At 42.9% G+C, this 12,300-nt stretch overlaps 1 protein-coding gene across 6 annotated transcripts in view; it reads left to right on the forward strand.

Annotated features, from left to right (window-relative positions):
* The first annotated feature begins 22 nt into the window (after positions 1–22).
* The window catches only part of SDF4 (stromal cell derived factor 4), a 168,110-nt gene continuing 155,832 nt past the window's right edge, over positions 23–12,300 (forward strand). The window contains exon 1 of one of the 6 annotated variants that reach the window (XM_085609625.1): positions 23–257. The gene's annotated coding sequence lies outside the window, so the exon portion shown is untranslated. The remainder of the gene's footprint in view (positions 258–12,300) is intronic. The other 5 variants (XM_085609629.1, XM_085609627.1, XM_085609622.1 and 2 more) reach the window with 5 other exon arrangements.

Here is a 12,300-nt window from a genome sequence, read left to right on the forward strand (position 1 = left end):
GCGGGACTATGAGCGAAGAGCCAATAGTGCAAGAGGAGGGAGGAGTCTTGAAGGTAGTCGTGGAGCAGGGGTTACGCAGATTTCAATGAGTACCAATTATTGTGCACCGGCCACTGTCTTCTGTTTATCTCCATGACAGGAAGAAGGTGACGCGTCACTGTACACCGTGCTCCACCTAAGAGAAGCAAGACTGAGACTAACCTCGGAGCACTCTCTAGTGGGCCCCGACAGCTCGTAGTGCATTCTGTGGTAAGAAGGTGAGATGGGGAGGCAGATGTCAGCAATGGGATAGCGCGGTACGGGGTTATCTGGGGATAGTGCACACATTCAGGCATACTAGACGATCGAAATGTAAGCGAGAAACCGAGAAGATTTAGACACAAGCTGATATAGACCGGTGTCCAAGGCAGGATGCCGGTACAGTTAGGCAGGCAAGATGAAGAAGGCGGTGAGCCAAACATTCAAAGGGGAAGGCATGGGGCAGGACCATGTAGACTGAATATAGTGGCTACTGGAGCCCTGTGCGCAGTAAAAGAAGGGGAACTACTTTGGAAATATTTTATCTGTAAAGAAAGGGTGCTTAAGTCGGATTATCAGATGGAGAAAACGCTGAAATCGATTTAGTGGTGGGCCAAGATGTGACAGTCAGACCTTTATAAATAAAAAAGGTCAAGAGCTTGAACTGTGTGGTTGAGTGCTGGAGGGCAGTGGCCCCTCCAATATTCGTATTCGGAGCAGGACGGTGTTCTGGATGGTGCTGCTGTCATTGTGGTAGACTATACTGTCATGGATATTGTTAACAACAGATTCTAAATCTGGTAACCCCCTGTCATGCCGCGTAGCACCAGTTAATAACAAAAGTCGTTACCCACTGTTGTTTTGTCATAAAGGCATTCCAGGCCAGACTGATGGTGCTCTCGAAGGGCTTGGCAGCACAGGCTGCTCGTCTGAATTGACTGAAATCATAGCAGAGGCACCCCCCACTTAGTCACCCCACCCGGATCCCAATAAATTCAGACCACACCAATTTCATGTTTATGGAAGAATTGAGGCCGCAGTTTATTAGGCATTTTCCAACTTACAAGCGATCCTTTAAACACCATTTAACTTATTAGGCGAGCCTGTGTCCTTGACCCATGAGCTCAGCACTGTTCCCTACGTTCGGTGTCGGTCCATTCGACTTATCACCTCGGGACGCAATCTTTCACTTTCATTCCGGGCAAGCGTCTGCTTCCAGCCTGACCGGGTACCCTTTATACTTCTGGTAACCACACACTCCCCTTGGGTAAGTGTCTGCTTCCAACCCAACCGGGTGACCTTTCACTTCCGGTGTCCACACACTTCCCGGGTAAGCGTCTGCTTCCGACCCAGCCGGGTGATCTTTCACTTCGGTGTCCACACATCTCCTTCCGGGTAAGCGTTTGCTTCCAACCCGACCGGGTGATTTTTACTTCCGGTGTTATCAAACTTTTGTTACGTGGGCAAGCATATGTGCTTCCAGCCCACCAGACCCTGGGTGAACGTTCCCCCACCCATCTCTGCGAAGGTGACCCGGTACCCAACTTTTTCCCTGCCACAGGCTCTGCCCTTAATTGTCTACTTAATTGTTTGCTTCCGGTTCTCCTGAACTAGGCCATTGGGGGAGCTTGCCAGTACCCCCTGAGTCCTGACTGTCCCGTTTGTGGCCTGTTCCCATTTCGCAACCTGTCCCCAACTTTACAATAAAAGGACCTCCTGCAAGTCACCTATGCCTCTGTGCCAAATGTTCCCTGTTGTCTCCCCCCACTCCCCCACTTCTTGTTCCTAAGTGGGTAGGTCTTCTCTTGTAGAATAGCCATAACAAAGCAAGCACATATATACAACAAATTCCCCAGAGAAAAAGTGCCCTGTGCCAGGCGCCTGCCCTTAAATACCCCCTACCTCTCTGCTGAATTCCTAAGATTAAATTTATGACTGAGCTGACCCAGCTCTGTGATCTGCTGGTCCAGCTCCTTCCTTGCCTCCATTTCTTGTCCCCACCCAGTACTTACGGGTTCTGCTCCTAGGGGGTGGCCTCAACTAAGGCCCCCGGTCCAGCCACTACCCCCTCCCCTTGGGGAGTGGGGGGCCGAACCAAGGGGCAGAAAGTACAGTCAAGGGAGGGGGAAGCTTCGAAGGCAGGGAAGGTGGTGGGGGTTGGTTAAGGATGGCTTTCAAGAATCATCCTCTCTTCTGCTACCTAGGTTACAAGGGTAACATTCGTTGATCCGCAGTGGTAACGGGCATGTAGGGCTTTAAGTGGTCTCACTAGTGCTGATCACCGGCAGTTTTTTAAAGGGGGTCTCGAAACTGGTCTCTGTCAGGCTCTGTTTTGTGCCCTGGCACAGGCGGTCCGTTTTTTTCTAGACTGCAGTGACAGCACATCGATGTCCATGTGCTCACACTACTTACTTCTCACTAGTGGAGTAGTTACGGCATGACGTCATGCCAGGTGAGCATTGTAGGAGAAGCAAAATCCTTTAAAGTGAGTAATTTTCTCTCTGGATTTCCCTTCTCTTTTTGAAACTCAGGAGCAGCAACATTGTCGTGGTGTCACCAGTGCTTTAAGTCGAAGATTTTTCAATATTATATACAAGCCTTAGTTGCTGCTTATTTATCTTATGCAACTAACAACCATTGGCAAAGCCAATAGTCGTGACTTGTAGGTATGAGGTTACTTGTTGTATCCTATATCTGGATGCAATGACAAACAGCAAAGTGGAAATCGGGCGGCACACTTTGCTAAACACCCCCCAGTTTTTTCATCCCACTTAAAGCCCTGCGGGCATGTAACAATAAATTAATCTTCCTTGCTATCTATGTTATGTATGTTACTTTGGTACAAAAAGAAGTGAACTCTGTCCTCTCTTAATAATTATTGAATGTTGTATTGTTAATTGTGCTATTAAGCTTTCCACTCGCCAAATGATCAGTAAAGCATGCACTTAGCCACCCGCACATGCTCAACAACCAAAGTGTGCACCCAAGCCATCCACAAGACATTCTCTCATTCACAGTGCCTGTGCTCTGTTTTAAGTGAACCTAACCAGCACAAGTTTCTAGTGTCTGAAAATGAATAACCCTGCTGCTATAAAGTGAGAAACATTGCAGTGGCGCCCTCATTCCCAGGAAAGGATTGTGCACCTCATCGGATGACACTGTTGAATGAAGAGACAAAAGTGTCTCATCAGTTCCTGGGCGGAATCACTACAACCTGTAAATGACAGTGAAATAGGACTATTGTATGTCATTTCAATAATACTAACAAGCATTGGCATAGCCAATAGGTCTCGCCTTTGGGACCTTATAAGTGTTTAGCCATGAAACAGTTGCATAACTAAATACTTAAAAGGTCCCAAAAGCGAGACCTATTGGCTATGCCAAGCGGCCCTGCGGCCGCGAAAGAGAAAGTGATCGCGATCATGATCAAACATCAAAGCGTCAGTTAAAGTGAAAGTAATTGCGGTAAAGCGCGGCGCGCGCCCGGGCACATGCACTGTAGCTCTAGGCTGTCCTGGTAGCACTTTTTGGAGCCCTCTCAATAAGTCTCGCCAGACCAGCGCATACGCAGGGTCAGACGTTACACTTCAAGTACTTCAGGTGTTGGTAATCACAACATTGGTTCGCAAAGACAAAGGTGGCTACGCTTTTACTTTAATCATATTCATCTCTATTTCAAGACTGAAAAAAACATAACTGATTTAATTTTAATGGCAATGGAAACAATAGCCGCTCCCACAATGTTTATGCAAATTCCAGGAGAACCATCGTTCAAGTGGGAAGACTGGCGCAGAGCATTCAATACATACTTGGAAGCATGTGGGAGATATTTGTATGTAGCTAAAAGAAAATTAGCAATGGTTAAACCTAATTTGGGTTTAAGGCGAATGAAAGTTTAAAAAATATTAGCCACGCCTAATAGACTGGTTAGAAAAAATGAAGACATGTTAGACATCGAAGAAGGACCAGGTAATAAATATAAATGTGCATTAAAAGCTTTTGAAGAACATTTTGGAACAAGGATAAGCACAGTAGTAGAAAAGCAAGTAGTATTTTTTTTTCTCATGCACAAATGCAAGAGGAGTCAACTGATCAATATATAGCTGTGCTTCACACACTAGAAACAGCATGCACATTTAAAAGACATTCATGAAGAAATTATAAGAGATCAATTGATAAATAGTAAGGGTAATGTAAACATTCAGGAGAATCTTAGGACCGAAAAATCCTTTGTATATGATATCGGGTGAGGTGGGGTGGGTGACTACCAACATCAAGGGATAATCGCAACCTTTGCCAGGGGGAACCTCAAAGTCACTAAATTAACGTGAGCTCAGCTCCCTCCTTTGCTACAGCACAGAGAAGACAGGCTTAACATGGGGCAATATGTAAAATATTCATGCAGTACCAATAAAGTTGAAACTGAAAACAATAAAAATCCCAACCGAATCAGCAAAATAGAGCAACATTTTAATAGTAACAATGACAATAAATGTCAAAAATCCAATAGGAGGAACTGGAGACATGAATTTTTAAAATTTTAAGTAGGAATAGCGCCAGGAATCATAAAATGTCAATGATAGTTACCGGTTGCTATAGACCAGAACCTAGGCACAATTTAACGCTGACATTGATGGAGCACAGGTCAGATACACCAACAAGGTTCAGCTTGGTCAAAGATTTTACCTTCTGACTTCCCAGTCTACCACAGGAGTACGCTCTTAAACTGCCCAGGACCTCAGGGGATGCACTTAGAGACTTGCAGGGTGCCCGACAGCGAGCAATGTCCAGTCTAGGTTCAGCAGCCTCTGATCAGCTGTTCAGTTTCAGGAAAACCCTGTTGCAGCTTGTTGTTTCCCAGTAACTTGAACAGGAAGTCAGGCTTATGACTCATAGACTCCACACCTTTGTCCTGGGTGAAAGAGAGAGCAGGTCTTGTCCTTTAGGACTCTTCTCAGGTTGCAGACAACAGGTTTAGTCCTCTTCTGATCTTCCTCCTGTCTAGGAGTGCACAGAAGTGGGTGCCTGGAGATGTGGAGATGCCATGTTTGTCTGGCATGAGACGGTGATTGGGAATGACTCCTGGGCACAACCTAATCAATGGGGTAAATATTTCCACTACCAACCGTACCCACTTTCAAGATGGGGAAAGTCACTGTCCACTAAACTTGGGGTCTGAAGGTTGGCAGAGGGGGCAGTGTGTTTTGGGACTGTGCTATGGTTATACTAGTCTCCTCCCACATATAACACTAAAATCCAGTTCGGGGCAGCCACTCTAACTACATAAACCCAGATAAAAGACTGGTAGAACAAAAGTAGGATTTTTCAGGAACCAGACAGTGGCTACACTTGAATTGTTTTGGCATCCTGTTCCCCTTCCTTTCAAGTTTTCCTCAGTGTTGTATGTAAAACCCAGAGACAGAAGTCTGGTGGGCATAGCAGGTGGTTCAGCAACCAGACAGTGTACACACAAGAATTATCTTGACCTGCTCTTCTCAACCTTTCAAGTGTGTTCCGAAGCACTAAACCCAGCAGAGCATTATTTGACACTCAAGCATGATTCGATACTGTAATGTCAAAAAGGATGCTCAAAGCCCCCATCCTGCATATTCAATGAGGTTCAGAGGAGTATTCTCTGCTCAGTCAGGACAGCCTTTTGTTTGCCCTTAGAAAGCATTTCACACCTATTCAAATGTTAATTACTGGCATGCAGAAGAATGAGATTAAATGCAATTTTAGCCACCAGGAACATCGGCTAGTGAAAAGGTAACTTTTTAAAGTTACTCCCTTAATATTTTAAAAAAATCAGACTTCACCATTGAATTGGATTTTGAATAACTATTAAAATAGTTGTTTACTTATTTTTTTCAGTTTGTTCCATTCCCGAAATACAGTTTTGGGATTTGAATGCGTACTCTGGTTTTCTACATAGGACAGTTAAGCCTGCCATTGTGAAAAATAGCTTTTGTGTGCTCGTCGCTATAAATACATGATCACATTACATTTCTTCATGCCCTACTTTTAAATTACCTGCACCTTGCTTTGTGCACTACAAGGCCTAACTAGTGGTGACTTAATACTATTCAACAGGAGGTTTTGACCTTTCAAAAGAGTTTATTTTGACAGATTGAACTGCAGTGTTTGTTTTTATGCTGCTGCAGTCTAACTACATTGTTAGGCCTGAAGTCATGTTTTGCACTGTCACTGTAGGGCATGGCACAATAGCTGCTGCAGGCCGTTTGTGGCATTTATCTTATAGTCCCTGGATACATTTATTATCATATATTGGGGACTAATGGGTAATTTGAATATACCAATTTGGACTATGCCAATTTGACCATGTTTAGAGGGGTAGACAGGCAATTTACCACTGTTAAGCATAGTTAAAGTGCACATAGTTCCAAAGTCAGCAAAATAGTCAAGGCAAATATGTTAATGCAAAAGATGTTAATTTGTACACTTTACTAGAAAAATCGATATCTATTGGTAGACGCATCAAGAACATATCTCGTAATGGAGGGTGCTCAAAGGGAGAAGAGAGGTGAATAATGGTGTTGAATTTGCAGTGTAAATGCAATGTAAATATTTGACAAGCAGCCAAAGAACATGAAGGGAGCAAAGTACATAATGTAGGCCAGAGGCATCAATGTTATTAATATGGGAGTTCAAAGCATACTGTGGTGACCTTTTATGTTTCCAGGTTCAAAGCAGGATGATATAAATGTTAAGTGTTGTTATTTTTCTCGGGTGTGTAAGGGAGAGAAAGTAGATGGTGGTAATACTGTTAATGTGATACACAGAGGAGAACCTTAGATGAAAAGTAGTGAATGATGAGAGCAAAATGGAAGTTCTGATTGTGTCTGGTGGCAACCTGTCTGAATTGACTGTGAGCAAATTGAATGAATCGCGTCGTCCTCCTAAGTTTTTAGTGGGGATTGGAGGCAAGGAGGTAACTAATGTAGACGGGTTTGTGTTCATCATGCACTCTGATTGACAAATTGTTTTGGAAAAAGTTAAAAGGTTTTAAGTTACTAAAGGCAACCTTAGAACCAAATGGCTACTGTGGTGGCAAGTTATGATACAGGGATATTTTTAGGATGAATTTTTCCTATAAAAATAGGAAGGCAAACACCAATGTGTATATAGTAGAAAAAGGAAAGACAGTTGCGTTGGAGAGAACACATTGGGCATGGTCCTGGGCTCCCAATTGTCCTGAGCAGGTACTTCTTACAGAAGATGCATAACAATGATTACATGATTTCCCAAAAGTGTATTCTTTGGAGCTAGGTTGTCTCGAAACGAAATCCGAACATAAGAATTATTCTCAAGGAGGGAGCTATACCAAAGGTACACACATTGAGGAATATTCCTTTAGCTATCCAGGAACTCGATCAGTAAGTGTAAGGTCAGAAAACCTATAGAATGTCGAGATTTGCTTATTCCAGTTGTTTTAGCAAGGAAGGCAAATTATAAAAGATTTGCACTTGTATCTAAGAGATCTGAATGGAAGTATCTGGGTTGATCTCAGTCCTTTTCTGAGTATTGTTTACATTTTGGTGAATGTGAAGGATGCATCTTGTTTCTCCTTCTTCCACTTTTCGAGTGTATATGAACAAGTGTTGTTGTCCCCAGAATCTAAACATTTGATTTTGTCTGTGACGCCAGAGGATGCGTTTCAATTTGTGAGGATGCCCTTTGGTCTGGCCTCTGCTCCTGCAGTTTTTCACAGAATTAATGCGAAGATTGCTGGGTGAGTTGCACAATGTTCTTATTTTTTTGAGACCATGTGGGGTCAACCAAGGAAAACATGACAAAGTCTTGCCTTGTGCTCTCTCTAAATCGGAAGAAGTCAGATTAACTGTTGGTATATACAAATGCAGGTTTGGAGTGCATGAAGTGGAGTATATGAGACAAACGGAATCCAGGGAGGGTCAAAGTTCAAAGATTAAGCTTGTGTGAGCCGTCAAAAGGGACCCTTCATGTGATAATGAACGTTTGTGTTTATTTCTAGGCTTAATGCGTACACTGCCAAGTTTTTGGATTTTGTTTTCTGTCCTAGTTTAACTGCTAAGTAAATTGATGGAAAGAGATTAAGCATTTGTATAGTCCAAAGAATGCCAGGAGTTGCCGGAGCAAATAAATGTACAGCAGGAACTGTTGTTCTTAAGACACACAATAATAATACAATTATTTATAAAGCACCTGGTTGCTCCATACGCAGTGTCCCCCAGGCAGCCGGCAGTCAAAAAAACACTCGATCGCTATTGCATGCGAGTCAAAGTGAAGCACACACACAAAAAAATATGGCGTCAAGAATAATAAAATAGTAGTTAAAAACAATCCCCTTGCAGGTCCCCACAAGCTAGTCAAAGTGTCTTACTGAGAGCTCCATGTGATAAGACAATAGGGTTCACAGATGCCAGCATGTATGGTTTGGGAGCAGTTTTGATGCAGGGCAGGGACAGATGAGAAAGGGTGGTTGTCTTTGCATCACATACTTTGAGTGTACCTCACAGTTCCGCATGACCAAATAGGCAAAGTAGGCTTTAACCTATGGGCCCCTCTCCTTTTAGGGGCCTGCAACAACTAATCGAAATAATATTGATTTGATCTTGAAAGAATATTACAAACAAGCTTTCTTAAATATTGTTTACAAAAGATAGAAAAAATTAATCAACTAAAAGAAACAAAATCATTACATTAAAGACTCTATAGAGAAAATACTGCATTGATGTAAGGTACCTATTAACAAATTAAAGCACATAAACCAGAGATATCAAATTCACATTACAGTTTGTCTCTTAAAAGCTCATCTTTTGGCAGCTGTCATTTTGTAAAAATATCCAGTGCATTGGCGAGGGGGGCGAAAATTTGACTGCCTAGGGGCCTGCACAGGGGTTAATCCGGCACTGGTAGCTCAAAGTACATACTCCTCCATTGAAAATGAAGCATTGGCATGTTGGTGGGGTGTGCAGCATATTAGCATATTAGAATTTATGTGTGGAGAACTCACTTTGATGTGTGTACCAACCATAAGCTTCAAGCGGAGTTGTTTTTAACAAAGGGGCAAACAGAGCAACACCCCATATTGTGAGGTGGATCTACAGAATGCATGAATACCGTTTTACTATTAAGTATGTGCAGCTGTGGAGAATGTAAATGCTAACTACTTATCACAGTTGCCATTGAGGGCATATGTTGTTGAAGACGATCAATAGACAGTAGCAGAGAAGGAAGAGTCGTGTCGTGGGGCAGTTTCGGAAGATGAATGGAAATCAACTGTAAACAAGCATTTGCAATGCAACAGGTCTCGCATTAGTTAGAGTTAGAGTTATTGGTGTTGAAATGTAATGTTGCTTAATGGTGTTTTGTGTGTAGTGTATGCATTTGACATGTAAGTACTGGTATGTGTGTAGTAAGTATATGGATGTATAACTTATGTTGCAGGTTGTGACGGTGGCAAGAGCAGTAAGTAGCTTTAGTGTGTAGTGTTTGCGTACTGCAATGAATAGTTTCTGCTGAATATATTTTCAGCTTGGCACTTACAAAGTACATCACCCATCCTTCATTCCAGGTGGTAAATTCCTGCCAAAATCTGGGGGGTGGATAAAAAAAATAATCAGAATTCCACCATATAGCTTATACCAGAGAGAGGTGTGGGTGGGATTTGATAACAAAGGGGCGTTTGAAATGCATCATGGGGGTTTACCTGGGTATTGAGGGGGGAAAAGGATGGGTGGGCAGAGGTATAATGTTCTGGGAGAAGTTGAGATACTTGCTCCACAAAATGAATAGTACTCAGGTTTGTAATATTAACTTCAGAACCACATTAAAAGTCAGTGCTTCAGGGCTACATCAAACACAGAAAGGGCACTCACCACGTTTCATAAACAGACCGCTGGCAGGTTGAGTCTTTAAAGCTGAGTTCGTTTTACGGCTATTTTGAACAATCTCTTCTTACGCCTAGGCAAGTAGTGTCGGTAAACCGGTTCACAGTCTCTCTTGCAGAGATTCTTTGCGTCATGGTTTATCTCCATCCTAAACTTCAAGCCCACGTTTTTTAACAAAGTGGGAAAAGCTAAGGTAAGGCAAAGATAGTAAAACAAACTGAAATGGCTAACACATTTCAATAAAACTCCCTATCAGGTGCGGCTTTTTATGTTTTAAATAAGCGAGATCGATTATACCAAATTCGAAGTGTTTTGGCAAAGCAGAAAGTATGTAACAAAATAGGAGCCTCTACTACATTAAGTACTATGTTCCAGGATACCACACCTAATCTACGACTCCCTTGAATGACCGTGGACGCAACTTGGTTATATTCCTGAAGAGGGGTGGCGTAGGCCTTAAGAAATCACAGGGCTGCCAGCTCAAGGCCTTGTTCAAACAGAATCGTTAGACACAGGCAGACAGAACCTGGCAGAGAGGCACCTGTAACTACACACGCGCACAACCCAGAAACACAAATAGGCCCGAACACGTACCAGGAAACAACCACAGGACTTGAAACATTAGAGAAACATAACCACCAAAACTAAAGTCAACAACTACAGCAGGCAGACTAATTCTAGCTTTGCGGATCCCACAAAATACTAAACTAACCACCATTCATTGAGAACGCACCTACTTGCGTTCAGCTGTCAACTGCAACAAATATCAGACAAATCAAACGAGCATAAGAACACATTAACTACCTTAAGGAATCAAACACTACCATTGAAAAGGGTCACTTAGTTCGTCGAGGAACTGCACGTAGCACTACGTGACTTCTGATTCTGAAGCCTTCTCACAGAACACTCGACCACAAGGAAGGTGGCGATTCTCCGTTCTCACAGCCTTAAACATAAACTACAACCGCATGCACGCAGATATCTCACAAGTAACTCCGAACCTGTTAAAATCAAACACCCATAGGATGCTTGAAAAAATAATACGTTTGTTTTAAAAACAAACCAAGCAACCAAAGTAAGATTATACTCGCGTTAATGCCACTCGGACTAAAGCTACGATACACAACAAAAACACAAGAGACCGGGATCAGTGACTTGCCCAGAATCAAAGTGAGCCGACTTCGAGACTGCTGACGCCTTGCAGGGTCCCCGGGAACTTCAGAGATGATCTGGAGCCAACGGGGGGAGGAAGGGAGGGAAAGTGAAAGTGCGCCATGCGCGCGCTGGAAAGTGAAAGCGTGCCAGACGCGAGCTGTTTTGAAACACCACATGCACATCACCAGTCCATAAGCGTGCACATCTCCTGTCCCCCTTCTGAACAGAAATCGACGACAATAGATCTCGCCAAGGCGAGCAGCGCATGCCCTGCATCGCTAGGCGAGACCTAAAAATGATAAGGCCATGTAGTTGCTTGTCGAACATCTTCTGAACATTTGAGATGGAAGGTGAATGCTGCGTTGAACTTGGGAATATTCAAATCTCTTTGGTCTGAATTGTAATTTGTGGCTGTAGTGTTATGAAGGTGTGACAGGTTAGTCGTTCTTGCAAGTTTAAAGAGGAAGGTTGTTGTTTGAGGGTCTTGGTAGAATTTCTGTCATGTAGATTAAGACCCTGGTAGAATTTGGTAGCCAGGTATGGGCCATGGAATTGAGAGACATGTGCATGTTTGTAAAGTGTGTATGTGTAATATGTTGCATGCAGTAAGGGAAACGTCAATGGAGTCTTTGGAATTTCCCAAAAGGGCATGGATTAAACTGGAAATAGACATATGTGACCTTTCTGTTATTCGGGTGGTTTGGAAGGCAAATATGCTATGGTATTAGTTGATTATTTCTCCAAGTGGCCAAATGTGGAATGTTTGAAAAAAGTGGAATCACCCAAAGTAGTAAGTTTTTGTGAAGAAATATTTGAAAGAGAAGGAATTCCAGACTTAATTGTGATGGTTAATGGTCCTCAGTCTGTGTCCGCTGAATTCTAGTTGTTCCTGAGGTTGAATGGAATTCAACATCACCAGACTGCTTTCTATCATCCACGTGACAATGGTTTGGTTGAAAAGGGTTAATAGGGTGTTGTGTGAGAGCTTGTAACTGGCTGTACAGAGTGGATTAGATTGGAAACAAGAAGTTGAGAAGATGTTCTGGAACTATAGGACCACACCTCATTCTGTTGCGGGGGAGATCCCTTTCTTTTTGCTGAAGGGTAGAAGATCTTGCACAACAATTGTAGTGACATGGATGGCAAGAGGAGACGGCAATATTATAGGCACAAATGCTGTAGCTCACAATGTCAAGCACAAACCGAATCGTGTATCTAGGCACAACAAAATGTTAAA

Source organism: Triturus cristatus, chromosome 1_2 (assembly GCF_964204655.1).
Source record: "Triturus cristatus chromosome 1_2, aTriCri1.1, whole genome shotgun sequence".
Classification (NCBI taxonomy): Eukaryota; Metazoa; Chordata; class Amphibia; order Caudata; family Salamandridae; genus Triturus; species Triturus cristatus.